We start from the raw sequence: 19,679 nt of genomic DNA on the forward strand, positions 1-19,679 counted from the left end.
AATCGCCAGGCCCTTGTTTTCCTGCCCAGCCACTGGTGGGAATTGCCCAGGAAGGATGTGACCTCATCACAACCACTGCTATAGATCCCCAAGGGGCTGCAGCAGGAGGCTGTTGCTAAGAACACCCTACCCTACAAGCTTTCTCTGTTTAACTTTTTTTTTAAATTTTAATGTATTTATTTTGCCTGTGCCAAGTCTTAGTTGCAACATGCAGCATCTTTAGCTGTGTGTGGGATCTAGCTCTCTGACCTGGGTACCCTGCATTGGGAGTGCAGAGTCTTAGCCACTGCACCACCAGGGAGGTCTCACAAGCTCTCTCTTGAAGGGAGAGCTGAGCAGTACGCCTCCAAGACTTGACCGACGCTTGAGGTTGGAAAGAACGCAGCAGCTCTAGGCCAGCAGCTGCCACATTTCACATGAGCAAAGTGAGACGTGGTGAGGGCACCTGATTTTCCCCAAGTCCCCCAGCTGGTCAGCCAATATGCAACCCAGGGAGCTCTGCCGTTACATCTGCGCCCTTCAGTCTCACAGCTGCCTCCAAGTCAAACTGGACTTCAAGTGTTGCTGCGGGGAGACTGGCAGGGTGTGGCTTCAGACAGGGCTCGCGAGTCACCCCCTCGTGGAAGCGCCTCTGTGCTCCCACAGGCCCCTGGGTTTCCCTCCATCCTCTCATTTGCCAGCCACTTCTGTGGATGGCAGCGCAGGTATCTGCTTCTACTCGGCCACACCCAGCACCTGGCACAGGGCCGGGTACATTATGGTCCACACAGTGGTGGTCAGTCGTCATGACCCCTGCCCTATTGTCCTCTTGGACAGCCCAAACCTCCTGCTCAGGGAGAGTAACTTCTTCACTCATTCATTGCTCCCTCCCTTTAAATTCATGTATGTTGAGTGATATATATTCTTTAAATTCATGTATATTGAGTGATTGGGCCTCCCCCATGGCTCAGTGGGTAAAGAATCCGCCTTCAATGCAGGAGACACACTTGGATTCTAGTCCTGGGTCAGGAAGCTTCCCTAGAGGAGGGTGTTCTTGCCTGGAGAATCCCATGGACCGAGTAGCCTGGTGGGCTATAGTCCAAAGGGTCGCAAAGAATAGAACATGACTGAGCGGCTAGGCATGAATTCTTAACCTCTGGACCACCAGGGAAACCCAGTTCTAATGTTCTAATATAGTAGCAAATATCTCTGCTTTCATGAAATTTACTTTTCAGTACAGGGACATAGACAATAGTTAAAAAAGAAAGAGAGGTATATATTAGATGGGATACATTCTTTGGATAAAAGAAGGGACAGCACAGACAGAGAAGAGTAGGAAGTATTGGTGAGGGGGTTACCACCTTACACAGAGTAGTCAGGGAAGGTGACATTTGAGTGAAAATCTGAAGCAGAGGACGGGTACAGAGAGCCCCGAGGTGGGACGTACCTGGTCTATTCAAGCCAGGAGGCCAACAGGGCTGGGGTGGAGGGAGTGACGGCAGGGGCGGGGGGGGGGGGGGGGGGGGGGGGGGCAGATGTAAATGATGATGTGCAATGTCACTGAGATTAAATCACGAAGCATCTCGAGCCCATGGTGAGGAATTTGACTTTTACTCCATTTGAAATGAAAAAGGCACTGCAGATTTCCAAGCAGAGGGTGTCCTCATGTGCCTTGTGAGTTAAATAGACCAAGGGGCAGAGGGTAGAAGCAGGGGGAGAGGAAAGTGGCATCAGATAAGAGGATCGGGGCAACAGCAGGGCAGTGAAGTAATCAGACGCTGGGCTGTCCTTGGGAGGTATAACCACCGGATTTCCTAGTGAATGGAATGTTGGTTGTGAGAGAAAGGACAGAGTCAGCTATGACCCCGAGTGTTTGAGCGAACCCCTCCATGGCTGGTGCTGCCAGGATCTGACACGGAGGAAGGCGACAACATGAGCAGATGTAGGGGCAGATCAGCACTCAAGCTCGGATATACGAGTTCTCAGGTGTCTCTTAGACATCCAGGTGGAGATGTTAGGCAAACAGCTGGGCTTGCATGTCTGGGGGCTGAGAGAAGTCTGGAAACTGGGGAGCTGCTGCTGGTTTCTCCTCTTCCGTAGGTATGGGAGTCCTGGAGCTCAGTTTTGAGGCTTCTCTTCTCCAGAGGAGCCCTTTCCTTATCAAGCTCATCCAATCGCAAGACTTTAAATACCTTCTCTGTGTCTACAGCTCCCGTAGATGTGATGGCTGGGGCTCTAGCCACCCTCTGGGTCTTTAAAGATACGGGTCACACCCTAGGGTTGGAGGAGCTATGAGCTAAGGAGCCTGAAATCCTGAGAATGTAGCAGAGCAGTGCCCGCATGCCACCCTTGAACCATCTATTTCCAGACTTTTATAGGAGAGAGAAAAAAACTCTCTTGTTGAAGCCAAAATGATTCTGTTGCTTGTGTGTGTGTGCTAAGTCGCTTCAGTCGTGTCTGACTCTGTGCGACCCTATGGACTGTACGTAGCCTGTCAGGCTCCTCTGCCCATGGGATTCTCCAGGCAAGAATACTGGAGCCATGCCCTTCTCCACGGGATCTTCCCAACCCAAGGGTCAAACCTGTGTCTCTATGTATGCTGCATCGGCAGGCAGGTTCTTTACCACTAGCGCCACCTGGGAAGCCCTCTGTTATTTATAATTGAACTTAATCCTGCAACAATACCTCCCATTTTCTGTGTTGTCCCATGTTCATCCTCACAGAGGGCCTGTCGAATGGATGCTACACATCTCATTTTAGAGAAGAGGAAAGGGGGCTCAGGGATTTTAGGCAAGTGGCTAGTGCAAAGCCAAAGCAGATTCAAGCCCTGGGCACCCTGACTCCTGACCCTACTCTGTCTACCAGCCCCTGGGACCACAACCAGGCTGACCTCCCTGTGTGCACTAACATGGTCTGGATTTCTCAGGTCCTTCATCCAGGGCCTGGAAGCATCAGATGAGCAGGAGGAGCCGTCATGGGGTCAGAGCTGTTGCAGGGTGACAGCTGTCCTTCTTTTAACACTGGAAGTCCCATATCCCTCGATCATGGGCAAACCCAGACAGGTGGTCACCCCAGAGCTCTGGTCCAGCCAGGACCCATTACCACCTCTGTGGGCACACAGACCTTGAGCCATTACAACCTTCTCATTACCAGGTGTTTATTCCCTCCTCATCCCTGAGCTCTGGGAGCTTCCTGAGCTGGGACCTTGGCTGGGAGTGTCCCCACCACTCAGAACAGTGCCAGACACAAAGTAGGTGCTCAATAAATCATTCTGGAGCCTTTCCTCCTCCCACTCCTCTGTGGCATCCTAGACAGCATCTCTTCTTTGGGCATCAGCTGAAGCTGATACTCAGCCCTCCACCCAAGGCTGCAGGCAGGTCCTGCTCACAGGACCCCACCCCAGGGCACTGGGCAGAGGCAGAATTACTGCACAGAACACCGGAGCACATGGAGCCAAGAGTCTGACTCAGTGCTCCAAATGGGAAATGGCTGTTATCATACAAGCAGTGGTAGGGAGACACCCCGAGGAAAGTTTTGAGGATGATGTGTGAGCATCCTCAGTCACTCAGTTGTGTCTGACTCTTTGCGATCCCATGGACTGCAGCCTGCCAGGCTCCTCTGTCCATGAAAGTTTCCAGGCAAGAATACTGAAGTCGGTTGCCGTTTCCTACTCTAGGAATCTTCCCGACTCAAGGATCGAACCCACGTCTCCTGCATCTCCTGCATTGGCAGATGGATTCTTTACCACTGAACCACCTGGGAAACCCTTTGAGGATGACATGGGCAGGCATTTGGGAAACTTCATTTTGCTCTGTGGAAGGTGGGACAGAAAGGGTGGGAATGAAGGAGCAAGACAGTGAGGAGACAGTTCCTGGAATCTGAAGAGACGGGATGAAGGTTTGATTCCTCTGGGAAGGAAGCAATGGGGAGTATGAAAGATGGGGGAGCTGGGAAAACTTAGAGACACAGCTCAGCTGCTGGTGGTCTGACCCCTCCCACCTTTGAGTTCTGGGTCCTTCCTAGGACTAAATACCTGTGCAAAACGAAGATGTGGGGCTCCATGTCCAAAAATTATTAAGAATTTCAAGAAAGAAGTTGCAAATATTGCACCAGACATATTTACATTAACTCATTGTTCATCTGAAATTCAGCTTTAACTAGGAGTCTTGTACTTTAGCTGGCAACTCTACCTGATGCATCCTGGTGTCTCCTCCATTACTTGGGGCTCCTAGGAAAAGGAACGTCAAACTTTAGCCTGCATCATAATCACCTGGAAGGCTTGTTAAAATAGATTTCTAGGCTCCACTCAAGAGTTTTTGAATCACATAGGCCTGGGGTGGAGCCCCAAAATTTCATTTTTAACAAGTTCCAAGGTGATGCTGATGCTGTTGGTCCTGGGTATACATTCCGAGACTCGCAGTTCAGGTTCCGTTTCTCTGCTGAAGCCCGTAGTCTCCAGAAAAGTGCAGTGACAAAAATGACCACCAGAGGGAGCAAAAGGCACTCACTGTCTTGGAATTGAGCTTAGACCTTCGCTGAGCATTTGCTCTGTGCCTGACCATGTCCAGGGCCCTGGCTGTGATGAAAATACGGGTCAGGCTCAGTGTCTGCTCTTGAAAAGCTCAGGGTCCGGTTAGGGAGAAAGAGGTGTTAACTGGCAATTGGTGCAGAGGGTGCTGGGAGCACAGAGCAGTGGGTTCTTGCTGTTCTGAGAACATGCCTAATTTGTTCTAGCCTTGGGGCCCTTACACATGAAGTTCCTTCTGCTTGGAATGCTCTCCTCCACTCTAAGGCTTTTGGAGGTGTGGCTTCGTTGGCAGGCGAAGAGTGACTCCCAAAGATGTCTGGGTCCGGATTCCTGGGTATGTTTTAACTGCCATGGTATAGGGCACTTGGCAGATGTGATGGGTCTTGAGATAGATTGCCTGGAGGCCCTGTGTAACCACAGAGGTCCTGTGGGAGCATAGAAAAGGCTGGGGGAAGTCAGGCCTGAGCCATGAGACGGGTCACCTAGGAGGGAAGAAGAGGAGTAAGGGCATTCTGCAAACAGGAATCCACAAGTGCAAGGCCATTCAGGCTGGAAAAAATCAGGTGTTCTCAAGAACAAGTACAGAGGTGGGGAACAGAGTTGGAGGTGAACACTTGGCCAGGCTGGTGAGGGATTAGTTGGACCCTGAGGGTCTCAGGGAGCTTCAGGAGGATTCAACTGATGGTATGTTAGACCTTCACTGTTGACCCTCCGGCAATGGTGTGCAGGAGCAAAGACCAGAGACAGGGAAGCTAGTGAAGAGGCTGCTGCAACGGTCCAGGAAGAGGTGATAAGACAAAGCAAGAATGACAACAGTCTCATTCATTCATTCATTCATTCCATGTATTTACGGGACAACTTCTCTGATCCAAACCCTGGGCTGGGTACTGGGACTTGCTGGACTTCTCAGAGAGTTTACAACCTAACAGGAAAGGCCACCAACCAACAGTGCATGGCACAGTTAGCCAGCTGGTGATAGCCGCGGTCCCTGAGGTATCGGGAACCCAAATGGCAGAGTCTGGGCAGAAGTGGGAGTGGGGGGCATCTCCTAGGAGAGCCTCTGACCTGGGCATCCTAACCTTGTGAGCACAGATGCCTCATTCAGCCAAACTCTGATGCCCTCCCCTCTGCAGCCCAGAGCTAACAATATGGCCATTGAAGGCGGCTGCCACCACTCGAGGTCCAGCCTTTCCTGCCCCCTCCCGCCCTCGGCCACACAATCCTTGCCTTCAGCAGGGAAGAAAGAGCAGGATTATATGTAGGTAGCAGGGGCTGGGCCCACTCCTCCACCAAAGTCAGTCTAGCCCCCAGCTTCAGGTGGGCACCGGGTTGGCACGTTCCTCAAACACCCAAGGCTCTTATGCTAAGCATGTGAAGGATCACCCAGCAAGAAGCAGGGGGAGAGAGGAGATGACCTTCAGTGCTGAGAGGAGGCTCTTTAAGGGCTGTCTTGGCTGCTCAGGATTCCTGGAACATACCACATTCATCTGCAAGGGTGAGACTGGCCCCACGGATGAAATGAATTAAAGTCAGGCTACCTGGAGCACTGCTCTCTGGAAGGCTGGCCTCCTTGCTATTCTGAGGACATGCCTCATTTGTTCTAGCCTTGGGGTTTTGCACATGTAGTTCCCTCTGTTAGGGATGCTCTCCTCCACTCGAAGGCTTTCAGGGGTTTAACTTTATTGGTAGGCAGGAGAGTGACTCCCAAAGATGTCTGGGTCCTGATCCCTGCATATATTTTGGCTGCCATGGTAAAGGGCACTTGGCAGATGTGATTAAATGATGGGTCTTGAGATAGAGAGATTACCTGGTGGCCCTGTGTAAACACAAAGGTCCTCATATGAGTGAGGAGGGGACAGGGGTCAGAGACAGAGATGTGATGACGGAAGCAGAGATCAGACGAAGGGGCAGTTGTGAAGATGATACACTCCTGGCGTTGAGCATGGAGGAAGGGGCCTTGGGTCAAGGAGTGCAGGCAGCTTCCTAGAAACTGGAAAGGACAAGAAACAGACTTGCCCCAGAGCTTCCAGAAGCAACACAGCCCTGCTGATCCATTCTAGTGTTCTGACATCCAGAACTATAAGAAGATACACCTTTACTGTTTTAAGTCACTAAGTTTATGGTAATTTGTTGCAGCAGCAATAGGAAACCAGTACAGCTTCTCATCATTCAGGCCCTGCGGTAAAGTACTCAGCTCCCTGCCTGCAGCCACCGGCTTTGGTTTCTTCATAGCGTTTACCTTTATCTGGAATGATCAGATCTGTTTCTGAGTGTATAGCCTGCCTCCTCCAGCTGCATATGCGTCTCCCCAAGAGCAAGGTCCTTTTTGTTCCCTCCTTTGTCCTTGCACCCTGAGTCCTTATGAATATTGGTTGCATGAAAGAAGGAATAAATAAAATAAAAGGCTTAAGGGACTTTCCTGGTGGTCCAATGGCTAAGGCTCCACACCCCCAATCGGGGCACGGTGGGGGGGTGCCCAGGTTCAGTCCCCAGTCAGGGAACTAAATCCACATACTGCAAATAAGACCTGATGCAGCACCCCCTCCAAAGAAATAACAGGCTTAATATGCTCTCTCCCTCTTGTGCACATTGAAGGCAAGGGCGGGGAGAAGCTGTGACTGGCGGGGGAAGGCTATGAAAAGGCAGAAGGGGTCTTGAGAGCTTGGAGGATGGAAGGAGGGGTATGGAGGGTGGGAGACTGGATCCCTGGATGTCCATGGGCGCTGCAGGGTCCCTAACACAGAACTCGTGCATGAACTTTCTAGTGGACGCGGCTCTCTAGTTTCAAATTCAGCACATTTTTCTTTTGACCCTCAACCTGGAACACAGGCTGCTGAAAGGAACCATTGCTCTCACTTTGCAGATGGGGGCATGGAGTCTCTGGACAGTGATTTGACAGTGGGAAGACACCCAGGTGCATCTCTGGCAAGGGATCATGGGATCTGAGAGGTGCCTGAGGCTGTCCTGTCCCCTCTCCCTCCCAACACAGGCCCCACAGGCTTCCAGCTGCTGGACAGCCCTCTTTCTAGTTGTCTGACGCCCTTTCCTTCTCATCTGCTCTCAAAGCTGGACCAGGGAGAGGTGAGTGAGGCATTCACCCTGGCTGCAAATTAAAAGGGGCACCCCAAACCTCAATAATTAAAAAAATCTTCTCATGCAATGTTTAAAAAAAATCAAAATTAATACTAAAAAATCCATGATGAATAAAATATCAACATTTTAAATAAGTAGTTTTGTTTTTCGCTTATCAGGCTCCAACATAACTTGACATGGTATTGTTTTATTCTTATCCAGGCCTGGCTACACGTTGTGTGGGGCCCCTGCTTCAAAATTTATTCTGAATTTCAAGATGGCAACCAAGTCCAGTACTCTGTCACACTGCACAGGTTGTACGCCCATGAAGTTGGCCCTGATCCTGTCTTTATTAAAATGTTGATATTTTGTTCATCATCTTTTTTTTTTTAACATTGACTTCTAAAAATATTGCTTGAAAATATTACTTATCTTTATTCCTGTGGCTTTTGTGCACCTGGGGAGAGCCCCTCCCTTTTTTCACCCTCCCCAAGCTTTCTCTGCTTGATGTGAGCTCCTTCTTCGCCCCAGGCGGCCTCCTCCAGGAAGTCTTCCCTGCTTTCCCATCCCTGCATAGTCTCTGGCAGCCCTCTGCCTTCTCCCCTGTGTCACAGCCCAGATCACCCTATGTGGGCTCTGTTGCTTAAGGATGGGGAGAAGATTTGATTTGTTTCCATGTTCCCAGCACAGGGCCTGGCTCAGAAGAGTTGCTCCGGAAAAACTGGTTTTCAGTGAAAATGAGTGACCCGAGGAGTATGGAATTCTATGTCAACAGGATACCTTTGTCAAGTCCTTCTGTCTTGAGAAGGACCTTAGTAAACCCCCCTGGAAATGCTCAGTGGTGGCAGAGCCAGCTGTGTGGACGCTGGGCCTGCTGGTCCCCCACACCCCTCCCCCGAGACACTGCGGGAGACCCAGCCCCATTCCAGGTGGCAGGGCAGACCTCTGGCAGGAGGCGGGTATGGACCAGTGCTGTTGGCATGGAGGAAGGCAGTGTGCGCCCACAATTGGGACTTCGCTATCGGGGCAACCTCGTCTCTGGCCTGTGATGGCCCCTGCCTGTGGCCTGTCACTGACCCATTGTGCTCTGTACAAGCCACGCTGAGCTGCTGGGTGGCACCTGGCCTCAGGGGCTCATGGTTTTGCTCCTATAACCAGGCTTCTTGCCCTGTTCCTGGGACCAAGCTTGCCTAGATTTATAGCTGAGACCCTTTCTGACACTCAGCCCCATTCCTGCCAGTCTTTCAGGGCAGGGCTTCTGAGTCAGGGAGTTTGAGGGAACTGCCTACGTGTCCCTGAGCTTGAAGCCTATCCCTTTAGATCAGGGGTCCCCAACCTCTGGGCCACGGACCAGTACCTCCTGAGATCACCAGCAGCATTAGATTAGAAAATAAAGTGCAGAAGAAATGTCATGTATTTGAATCAAACTGAAACCGTCCCCCAACTCCTGGTCTGTGGAAAAACTGTTTTCCATGAAATTGGTCCCTGGTGCCAAAAAGGTTGGGGACCCCTGCTGTAAATCACCAACTGTATCCTGGGGCCCCATCGCACCTGGCCGTCACTTGTCCAAATCCCCCTTCTTTGTGGGCCTGACCCTGGGGCCTGGGCAGAGTTAACAAAGAGGAGGCATGTAGCAGCCTGGGACAGCTCTGAGGGGTGTCAGTGATGCTAGTCTGAGATTCCTCAGTTGGCTGCAGTAAACAGAACCTGGACCCAAGCAGGGAAACCTGGCTTCAAATCCAGGCTCTATCATTCCTGGGCTTTTTGAGGCTCAGTTTCTTGACTTGCAAATTAGGAGTTAAAATGCCTGCCTCTTAGCAGGGATATGGGAGTTAACAGAGAATGCAAGAGTTCCCTGTACAAAGTCAAAGTGTTAGTTACTCAGTCGTGTCTGACTCTTTGTGACCCCATGGACCCCAGAGAACCCACCAGGCTCCTCTGTCCATGAATTCTCCAGGCAGGAATACTGGAGTGGGTTGCCATTTCCTTCTCCACGGATGTTCTCAACCCAGGGATCAAACCCAGGTCTCCTGCATTGCAGGCAGATTCTTTACCATCTGAGCCACATGGAAGTGGCTCCCTGCACAAAGCAGGCATCAATAAATGATAATTCCCTTTCTCCTGTGCCAAGTTTGAGTGCCCAGACTGGTCAGCTGTGCCTCTGGTGACCCCCACCCCTGCTCCAGCTCCCAAGCCTTGAGTTCTTTTCCACAACTTTCTGTCTTGGCAAAAGAGATGGGGAAGCTGAGGTTCAGAGGGATCAGGGACTTGCCCAAAGTCACATACAGCATCAGAGGCTTAGCACAGACTGAAACCCCGGGGCCTGATGCTCGTCTAGCCTGGGCTCCCATCTCCCTATCTGGCCTGGAGAACGCGGAGCCTGAGAAGGACATCTAAGCAGCAGCATCCTCTGGGGCCCCTCCCCCACCTCAGGCACCGGCAGAGAGCCCAGGGCTCTTGGTGCTTCCATGAAAGGCGTATTTCCCTCCTGAGTCAGAGCAGACCCAGAACAGACAGCTCCAGCCTGCCCTGAGAGCCGGCCCCTGCTCTCCCCGCTGGAACCTCTGGGCAGTGGCCAGCACAGCTGCATCCCCTCGGCAGGGCCTGCAACGATAGGCCCACGTTGCATCAGCTGGTCCTGTCCCTGAGCCGGCTCCTGCCCGCCAGCCAATGGGGTCCAGCCGAGTGTACAGATCCCGGCTCTGACCAACTCCACCCGCCACGGAATCACCGCATGGTCTGGTCCTCCCTCGGCTTTCTCTGTGAGGGAGGAGGGGATGGAGGGCATCATCGTGGCTCTATTGCGTCCAGCATGGCCTTCCTCCCTGTATACCCAGGCCCTGCCAACTCCTCCTTGATTCTCCCTCCTGAAGGTGGCAGGGATTCCCCACTCTGCCTGGCAGGGCCTGTTTCTCCCCAGCCTCTGTTCTTCTCCCCCTCTGCGCCTGCCCTCCCCGACACTGACCATCCCACAGCATCCGTCACTCTCCTGTACCCTGACTCCCAACTGTCCTCTCCAGCCTGGCTTCGGCCAGACTCACCAATGCTATGGCCTCCTGGGTGCCTCCAGTCTGCAGACCGCGGAGTTCATTGCTTCCGCCTAGAGTCTCCATCTCAGAGAGGACCTGCAGACCCAGGCCAGACCCCTGGGAGCCCCCCTGCCTCCTTCTCCCTGGCCCGCCATGCCCCAGTCCACTGCTGGATGCTCTTAGCCCCGTGGCCCCTCCCTGGATCCAGGCATCAGCATCTTCTTTTTCTTTTAATTTTTTATTTTCCATTGAGATATTGGCAATTAACAATGTTGTGATAGTTTTAGAGGAACAGTGAAGGGACTCAGCCATACATATACATGTATCCATTCTCCTCAAACTCCCTTCCCATCCAAGATGCCACATAAGGTGAAGCAAAGTTCCAAGGACACACCAGCGTTTTGTGCTGGGTTATTGTGACATTTTCCTCTCGAGCCTCCCTCTGACCCTCTCCGCTCACCAGATACAGAACTCTTTAAACACTCCAATATGACCTTGTCACTGTCCTACTAAATTCCCTTCCGGTGGGGGTCTCCCAAGCTCCTGTGAGACTGGCCTGGCCATTTTCTGCAGCTTTGCACTTCTGTTCCAGGTGGCATTAGTGGTAAAGAACCCGCCTGCTAATGCAGGAGACATAAGAGGTGAGTTTGATCCCTGGGTCGGGAAGATCCCCTGGAGGAAAGCATGACAACCTGTTCCAGTATTCTTGCCCTGAGAATCCCACAGACAGAGGAGCCTGGGGGCTATAGTCCACCGGGTCGCACAGAATCATTCACGACTAAAGCGGCTCAGCACACGCTCCTGTCCCCATATGTGGTCACCTTTGTCAGGACGCTTTTGCCTGCTCTGGCTGCGTGCCATGAAAGCCTGGTACAGTTCAGCTTATTCTAGCCTGAGGCCAAAAGCTTGTGGGGGTAGAAAACGCCTGGCTCCCCAGCCTCCCAGCTTCCATAGAGCTGCAACAAGGGGGCCGAGCCTGGGCCCTGTCACAGCGCCTACTCAGGCATGGCTTCAGACCTAGCTTGATCTCCCACTAAATGTTGCTTGTCTATTTACTTTGTTGTTGCTGTTTAGTTGCTAAGTCACGTCCAGTTCTTCGCAACCCCACGGACTGTAGCCCACCAGGCTTCTCTGTCCATGGGATTTCCCAGGCAAGAATACTGGAGTGGGTTGCCATTTCCTCCTCCAGCGGATCTTCCCAATTCAGGGATTAAACCCATGTCTCCTGCATTGGCAGGCAGATACTTTACCACTGAGCCATCAGGGAAACCCTCTATTTACTGATAGCTAAAAACTGATTATAAAAGTAATATATGCTATTGAAAAAATTCAGAGAAACAGAGAATTGAAAACAGAAACATAAGGTATTTCCATCTCCAAAGATAAACAGTATTAAGTCATTTAAGAGTATTTCCTTCTGGCCTTTTTAAATGAATATTATGCATCTCTCTCTCTACTTTTTAAATGCACATTCATTGAGAAATGCGCTTCCCTGGTGGCTCAGCTTGTAAAGAATCTGCCTGCAATGTGGGAGACCTGGGTTCGATCTCTGGGTTGGGGAGATCCACTGGAGAAGGGAACGGCTACCCACCCCAGTATTCTGGCCTGGAGAATTCCATGGGATTGCAAAGAGTCGGACATGACTGAGCGACTTTCACTTTCATTGAGAAAAAAGCTCCAAAGAGTAGAAATGGTTGAAAAATCAGATGGAAATTACCTAATAACAGAAGTTGACTTTTTGGTGAAATGTGAACACTCTTTCACAGTTCTGTGCCTCTCTGCATATAGAATTTTCATAAACATGCTGTTTTATAAGCTGTTCCATTTTTTATCCACCAGTCCATTAAGCTCTCTTCTTCTGCTTAAGGATTAACATGGCTTCCACCTTTATTTCGGCTGCCAGTTTTCCTCCCTTACTGACATTGTCTCTAATTCTGATCTCACTCTTACAAATGAGGCCAGGGCTTCCCAGATGGGTCAGTGGGTAAAGAATCTGCCTGCAGTACAGGAGATGCCCTGGATTGGGAAGATCCCCTGGAGGAGGGCATGGCAACCCATTCCAGTATTCTTGCCTGGAGAATTCCATGGACAGAGGAGCCTGTCGGGCTACAGTTCTTGGGGTCACAAAGAGTCAGACATGACTTAGCACGCACAAATAAGGCCATAATGAACATTCTTGTACATGTATCTACACTCAAGTTTTTTAAAAATAATTTCCTTATACTATGTTCCTTAAAATTGTTTTTTTCTCCCCAAAGAACAAATAAAAAAGATACAAATAAACTTATTAACAAGACAGAACTAGACCCACAGACATAGAAAACAAATTTATGGTTACCAGGGGAAAAGGCAGGGGATAAATTAGGAGGTTGGGATGCACACATATCTACTACTATATGTATATTGTAAAATAGATAGCTAACAAGGACCTATTGTGTAGCACAGGGAACTGTATCCAATATTTTGCAAAAATCTACAAGGGAAAAAATCTGAGAAAGAATGTATATTCCATACACATATGTGTGTGTGTTCAGTTGCTCAATACTGTCTGATTCTTCGTGATCCCATGGACTGTAGTCCCTGCGAGGCTACTCTGCCTGCTCCAGGCAAGAATTATGGAGTAGTATCCATCCCCTTCTCCAGGAGATCTTCCCAACCCAGGGGTTCTTGCTTTGCAGGTGGATTCTTTATCATCTGAACCACCCGGGAAACCTGCATCCCTATACACATCTCACTGAATCACTGTGCTGTACACCTGATACTAACATGACATTGTAAATCAACTATGCTTCAATATAGTTATTTTTTTAATAAAAATTTTTTAAAGAACAAATAAAACTTTAACATTTGTGAATAGGAAATGCATTCACGTAGCCTCCGAATTCATACCGGATGGCAGACAGCCTTACCCCTCCCCCTCTCCCTCTCACATCCAGTCCTTCCCCGGCCATCAAGGAGTGTTACCAGTTTCTACCTGACTACTGGGACTGTCTGTACTGATCTAAGTAACACTTGCCTTCACTTCAGCTCTGAGATCAGAATCAACATCAAGACATAAATTACTTCCTCACTTTTTATTTCTCCTGGTCTTCCCACCTCCTACTGATGGAAAGTAAGGTTGTTTCCAAGTTTCACAATTGCAAACAATGCTGCAGGGAGTTATTCAGTACTCTGTTTAAAGCTCCCAGTGTAAACTGCCTTCTAGAAAGAGTGTACCCATTTCTCCTCAAGCCAACACCTGGAGGAAACCTTCTTCCTGTTTAAAATGAAATCCCTCAGATGCTTCCAGATCCTGCTCATTTCTTCATGTTACAGGTGAGGAAACAAAGGCACAGAGAGGTGCAGCGGCTTTCCAAGGTCACTGGCTGAGAGGTGGCACCCAGGCTTCCTGACTTCTGGGCTGGGTACTTCCTCCTTTGCTGGGCTGCCACCTCGGCCTCTGTCTCCCCTGAAAGGCCCCATTCCAGCCCTTTGCTACCCTCTTGTGTCTGTGCAAGGCCAGGTGTGAGTGGAAATGACAGGATGGACAGAGCCGGAATGGTCCCAAGTAGCTTCTTAATATTAGGAAGGATTTTTAAATTTTATTTATTTCTTAATTATTTGCCTGCTCTGGGTCCTAGCTGCGGTGTGTGGGATCTAGCTTCTTGACCAGGGGTTGAACCCAGGCCCCCTGCATTGGGAGCATGGAGTCTTGGCCACTGGACCACCAGGGAAGACCAAAGTTAGGAAGGATTTGACCAGGTGATGAAGAGGTGAGCAGAGATCCTAACGTCGTGCAGTTCTCAAAGTGCTCTCCAACTTGCTTCATTTGTTCTTCTCATCATCCTCCAGTCCGTCATTCCTATTTGTCAGAGGTGGGGGCTAGACCACGGGCACAGAGCTAAAACACAGCAGAGCTGGGCCAGGATTCCAGATCTCCTGACCCCCGAGCCAGGGCTTCTCATATTCTATAATGCCAGGATGGCTATACTGGACTGAAGCAGATTAGGGCTGGGAGTGGGGTGGTCAGAGCTCAGGGGCCCTTTTCTGAGTGTCAGAGACCCTAAGACAGGGAAGGCAGCCCTACAGCTGATCTGGGCATCCCTATTGTTACAGTTGCCAGCGTTACCTGGGGGAGAAAAGAAGATCTGGGCACTGGGCAAGTGGGTGGGTAGAGAGGCAACAGGGGAAGGGAAAAGCCAAGAAGGCATGTAATAGCCATGTGACCATGCTACCAAGTCTCCAGCCTGGCAGCTGGAGCCACTTCCATAGGTTGCCAGAGGCGGCCTGGGAGAGGGAGACTGGCAGAAGGAAGAGAGCTCCCAGTCCCAAAGCTGAGCTTTCTTAACAGCATCCTCCCTTGCTCTGGCCCTAAGAAGACAGTCTCTCACCAGGAGCCCCAAGTAGCTGTACTTGCAAACTGGCTTGCCACAAAGGGCCACAAAGGGGCTTGAACTTTCTCCTGGGGCCACTTACTGTTCAGTCACTGAGTCGTGTCCGACTTTTTGCGACCTCATAGACTACAGCACACCAGGCTTCCCTGTCCTTCACCATCTCCCCGAGTTTGTTCAAACTCATGTCCATTGAGTTGATGATGTCATCTAACCATCTCCTCCTCAACCCCCTTCTCCTCCTGCCCTCAATCATTCCCAGCATCAGGGGCTTGTCCAAGGGGGCCACTAGGAGCCACAGAAGGGTTTTGAGCAGGTGCAATGGACAGAGCCCTGGTCTGGCATCAGGGGACCTGTCCTGTGTTCTGCACCTGGCTCATTCCATTTCCCAGTGGGAACTGTATCCCTACCTTGTCGGGTTTTGGACCCGACACACGGTAGACGCTCAAGAAATGTCTTCAGGTTTTGGGGTGAAGGCAGGAGGGAATGTCAACTGGCAGGAGGTGGGGTGCCAAGGAGAAGTCACACTCTCTCATTTTACAACTGGGAACTGAAGCCCAGAGAGGGAAAGTGACTTCCCCAAGGCTTCACAGCTAATAAGGGGTGAAGGAGCCCAGCTCTGCTCTGTGTCCTCCCCTCCTCCCCTTGAGCCTGAGCCTGTGTACAGGTACCTATCAGGCATGTGTGCCACATGTGAGGGCATTTATGTTGCTAAAGAGCTAGGCAGACGTGTGTGCGTGTGGATTGCGTGAAGGGGCCTCAGCGGGCAGGTGGACACACGTGTGCCTGAAGTGTCACGTGCCAGTGGGCATGTCTCCTGGGCGTCCTGTTGGGCGTCAGGCACCAGGAGGACTGTAGGAGGGTCGGGGTGGGGCTTGCTCTGGGAGGAGGAGGGAGGAATCATGTGTCGGCCCACCCCTCACGGGCCTCCCACCCTCCAACGTGGCAGCTCACAGGACAGCCCTTTGGGTCAGAAGGCCCGACACTTAATGAGAGAGCATCAGAGCTTGCAGAAATTGCATTTCCCTGACTCATGCTTGGGACTGCGAGCACATTCTTGGCTTCTGGACAGCATCTCAGAGAACTGCCCGTGGCAGCCCTGGTTTCCCAGGGAGAGGGCCCACCAGGGGCTGGTCACCCCAGCCTTTCTTGGCCACAGTCTGGTCCTCTGTAAAAAGAAGAAAAGGATGACATTTCCTTCCAATTAATGCCCTACAATTAAAAGTAAGATACTGTTTAGGGTGCCTGGCCACAGCATTCAAAGTGCCCCGAGAATGTCACCTCCTTATCCTTTCCCGGCCCCCACTCCCCATCTATCATGGACAAACAACTCAAATCCCAGTTCTAAATGCAACTTGCTATAACGGCTTGAACTTAGCCTCAGTTTCTTGTATTTAAAATGGAGCTATTCATCTTAACCTGAGAGTATTAAATATGATAATATGAACAAACTGGGCGCTTAACATGTTAGTTTCTGTCCTAGAATTCTATAGGGTGAGGACTGCCTGAATCTAGCCACCAGGGCTAAAGACAGCTGTTTCTGCAATACCTGGTGGAACTGGGCCTGCCTACCTGGAAGGCCCAGCTAGAGATGATGTGGGAGAAGGAGGGCTGAGGCCTAGGGCTCGGGCTCTGGTCTAGATCCACCTCTGAACTGCTCTGTGACCTTGGGCAAATTGCTGGCCCTCTCTGGGGCCCAGTTTTCTTTTTCCTTTCTGTACAATATGAATGAAGTTGCATTCTATGGTTTTCTACTTCCTCCTGACCATACCGCTTGGTCCCTAGGATTTCCAGCTGAGCCCCTGTCAGGGTGGGGTGGGGTGGGTGGGCTCCTGCTGGGAGCGGAGACACAGGAGGAACACACACCTGAAATGCTCAAGAGCTTCTCCGCCTTTCAGATTCTTTCCTCCTTCCAAAGAGTGCCTTTCCCAGAAAGTGTAGCCTGGGAGTGTGGGGGAAGGGCTGCAGTCAGCAAGGCCAGGGCTGGGCTCAGAGCTAAGAATACTGTGGCAAAGGCTCTTGAAACTTTTTTGCTGATGTTGGAAATTTAAAGGAGCCGTTGCCTTTCTTTCTTCAGGGAGGTTGCAGGAGGCTGTGATTGGAGTCCAGCTACTCAGGCAGACACTTCCCATCACTCACTCACTGGCCATGGTTCATCGTGTGCCTTTTCTGGGCATACTCTGTGCTGGGTAGTGGGGACTCAGAGGGAGAAGAAATCTCTGCCCATCCAAAATCGCCAGTGACATTCAGGGACATTATAGGGTGATGACACAGAGATAATGCAGCAGAATGCCATAGAGGAAGCTTCTGACCCAGTCTGAGCTAAGGTAGAGTCTAATAAGACTGGGAGAGGGTCTCCAGTGCCCTCCCACAAGCCTCAGCTTCCCTATTTGTATTTGGAGGGCATTGGTCCTTTCTACTCTGACCTTCTAAGGTACTGGGCTTATCTAACAGCATGCGCTTCAGTTGACCCTGACCCCTAGGTGCGGTCCCTGAGAGTTGTAGCACTCAGCTTCCTCCCAGAGTTCTGGTGAGGCCTCGGAGAGCTAAGAGTTTAGAGGAAAGGTATAGAGCAAAGGTAATCTCTGTGGGATTCAGACATCTGGACCTGCCGGTAATCAAGGCAAACATCTCCTTTCTATTAGCTTTGATGGACCCTTAGCTGACTGGCCAGGCTTCCCTTATGGCTCAGCTGGTAAAGACCAAGTGAAGACCAAGTGAAGTCGCTCAGTCGTGTCCGACTCTTTGCAACCTCATGGACTGTAGCCTACCACGTTCCTCCATTCATGGGATTTTCCAGGAAAGAGTACTGGAGTGGATTGCCATTTCCTTCTCCAGAGGATTTTCCCAACCCAGGGATCGAACCCGGGTCTCCTGCATTGTAGGCACACATTTTACCATCTGAGCCATCCGCCTGCAATGTGGGGGACCTGGGTTTGATCCCTGGGTTGGGAAGATCCCCTGGAGAAGGAAAGGTTACCCACTCCAGTATTCTGGCCTGGAGAATTCCATGGACTGTATAGTCCATGGGGTTGCAAAGAGTTGCAAAGGCTGCTGGTGTTCACAGTCTGATTACAAGGACTGTGGGAAATCTTAGATCCCAAGAGCTTTAGCTTTAGAGCTTTCACTCCCGGGCTGCTTTGTGACTTTCACTTCACTAGCTGACTGGTCAGTTACCACCTGAGGTCCAAACTGAGGGTGGGATGGGGGGTGGGCTAGAGGGTGGACGGGCCTGGGACCCAGGTGGTTTCCTCAGTTTCCTCGAATAGCAAGGACTTCTTAAAAGCAATACACAGACGAGGCAAGAGGAAGTACATGAAAACCAGGACAGCCAGGTCAAAGATATGGACACCACCCTGAGGCTGAGAGTTTGTCAATGATCAGACCTGTCCAAAGAAAAGGATACTGGGCTGCCTACGAGGGAGGTGAGCTCCCTGTTCTTGGAGGAGCCTGGGTGCTTGCCTTTTTGGGATTCTTGCCTTTTGGGGTTCAGAGAGGACTTCTGCCTGCGGCTGCAGACAAGAACTCATGACCTCTAAGATGCCTCGCAGTCCAGAGTCCTCAATATTTTTATTCTAAGATTCTTTGACTTTGAGTCTTTAAAAAATTTTATTTATTTGGCTGCATTGGGTCTTAGTTGCAGCACGTGGGACCTTCATTGCATTGTGCACAATCTTTCATTGTGGCCCAAGGACTCTAGTTGCGGCAGGTGGGCTCAATAGTTGAGGGGAGGCATGTTGGATCTCAGTTCCCTGAACAGGGATCGAACCCTTGTTCCCTGCATCACAAGGAGTGTTCTTAACCACTGAACCACCAGGGAAGTCCCTGACTGAGATCCAACATTCTAAGATTCCTTAGATGAATTCAAAGATCCCACAGGAATATCATATTCTGTGCTGACCACCTTAAGATTCTAGTAATCTCTGATTCTTTGACTTTGATTGGAAGAGACTAAAGCTCTTGGGATCTAAGATTTTCCACAGTCCTTGTAATCAGATTGTGGACACCAGCAGCCTAGCAGCCTAAGTCAGACTGAGAAATGAGTCACCACCACCACCTGGCTAGGGTGGCCAGAACAGGCCCTCCCCTCACCTCTGCTGCTAGGGACCCGAATGATTCATCTGCTGAGTGTGGGCCTAAGTTTACTCCCCAAGATCCAGAGATGCACCTGGAATAAGGATACTCAGCACAGTTTGTTGACTGACTGAATGAGTGAGTGAGTGAACTGTCTCTCTATTCTGTCCCTTCCTGTCCATACTGGGCCCATGGGGTTATCTATGATTTCCCTGTTAAAGATTTGGGGTGGGGATGTCCTAAATAATCTGCCTTCTCAAGTTCCCTACTAAGATATGCATACCCTCTTAACAGGGCTTCCCAGGTGGTGCTAGTGATAAAGAACCTGCCTGCCAAGGTAGGAGGCATAAGAGATGTGGGTTTGATCCCTGGGTTGGGAAGATCCCCTGGAGGAGGGCATTCTCTAGTATTCTTTCCTGGAGAATCCCCATGGACAGAGGAGCCTGGCAGGCTACAGTCCATGGGGTCATATAGAGTGGGACATGATTGAAGTGACTTAGCACACACACACGGACCCTCCTAAGAATATTCATCCCAAGGGCAGGGACTTTTTCCTGTTCTTGGCTTCCTCTTCTGCACCTGGAACAGAAATGAATACCCCAGCTTAGCTCAGAGCTCCAGAGGCTA

The sequence above is a fragment of the Ovis aries genome, chromosome 15 (genome assembly GCF_016772045.2).
Source record: "Ovis aries strain OAR_USU_Benz2616 breed Rambouillet chromosome 15, ARS-UI_Ramb_v3.0, whole genome shotgun sequence".
NCBI lineage: Eukaryota > Metazoa > Chordata > Mammalia > Artiodactyla > Bovidae > Ovis > Ovis aries.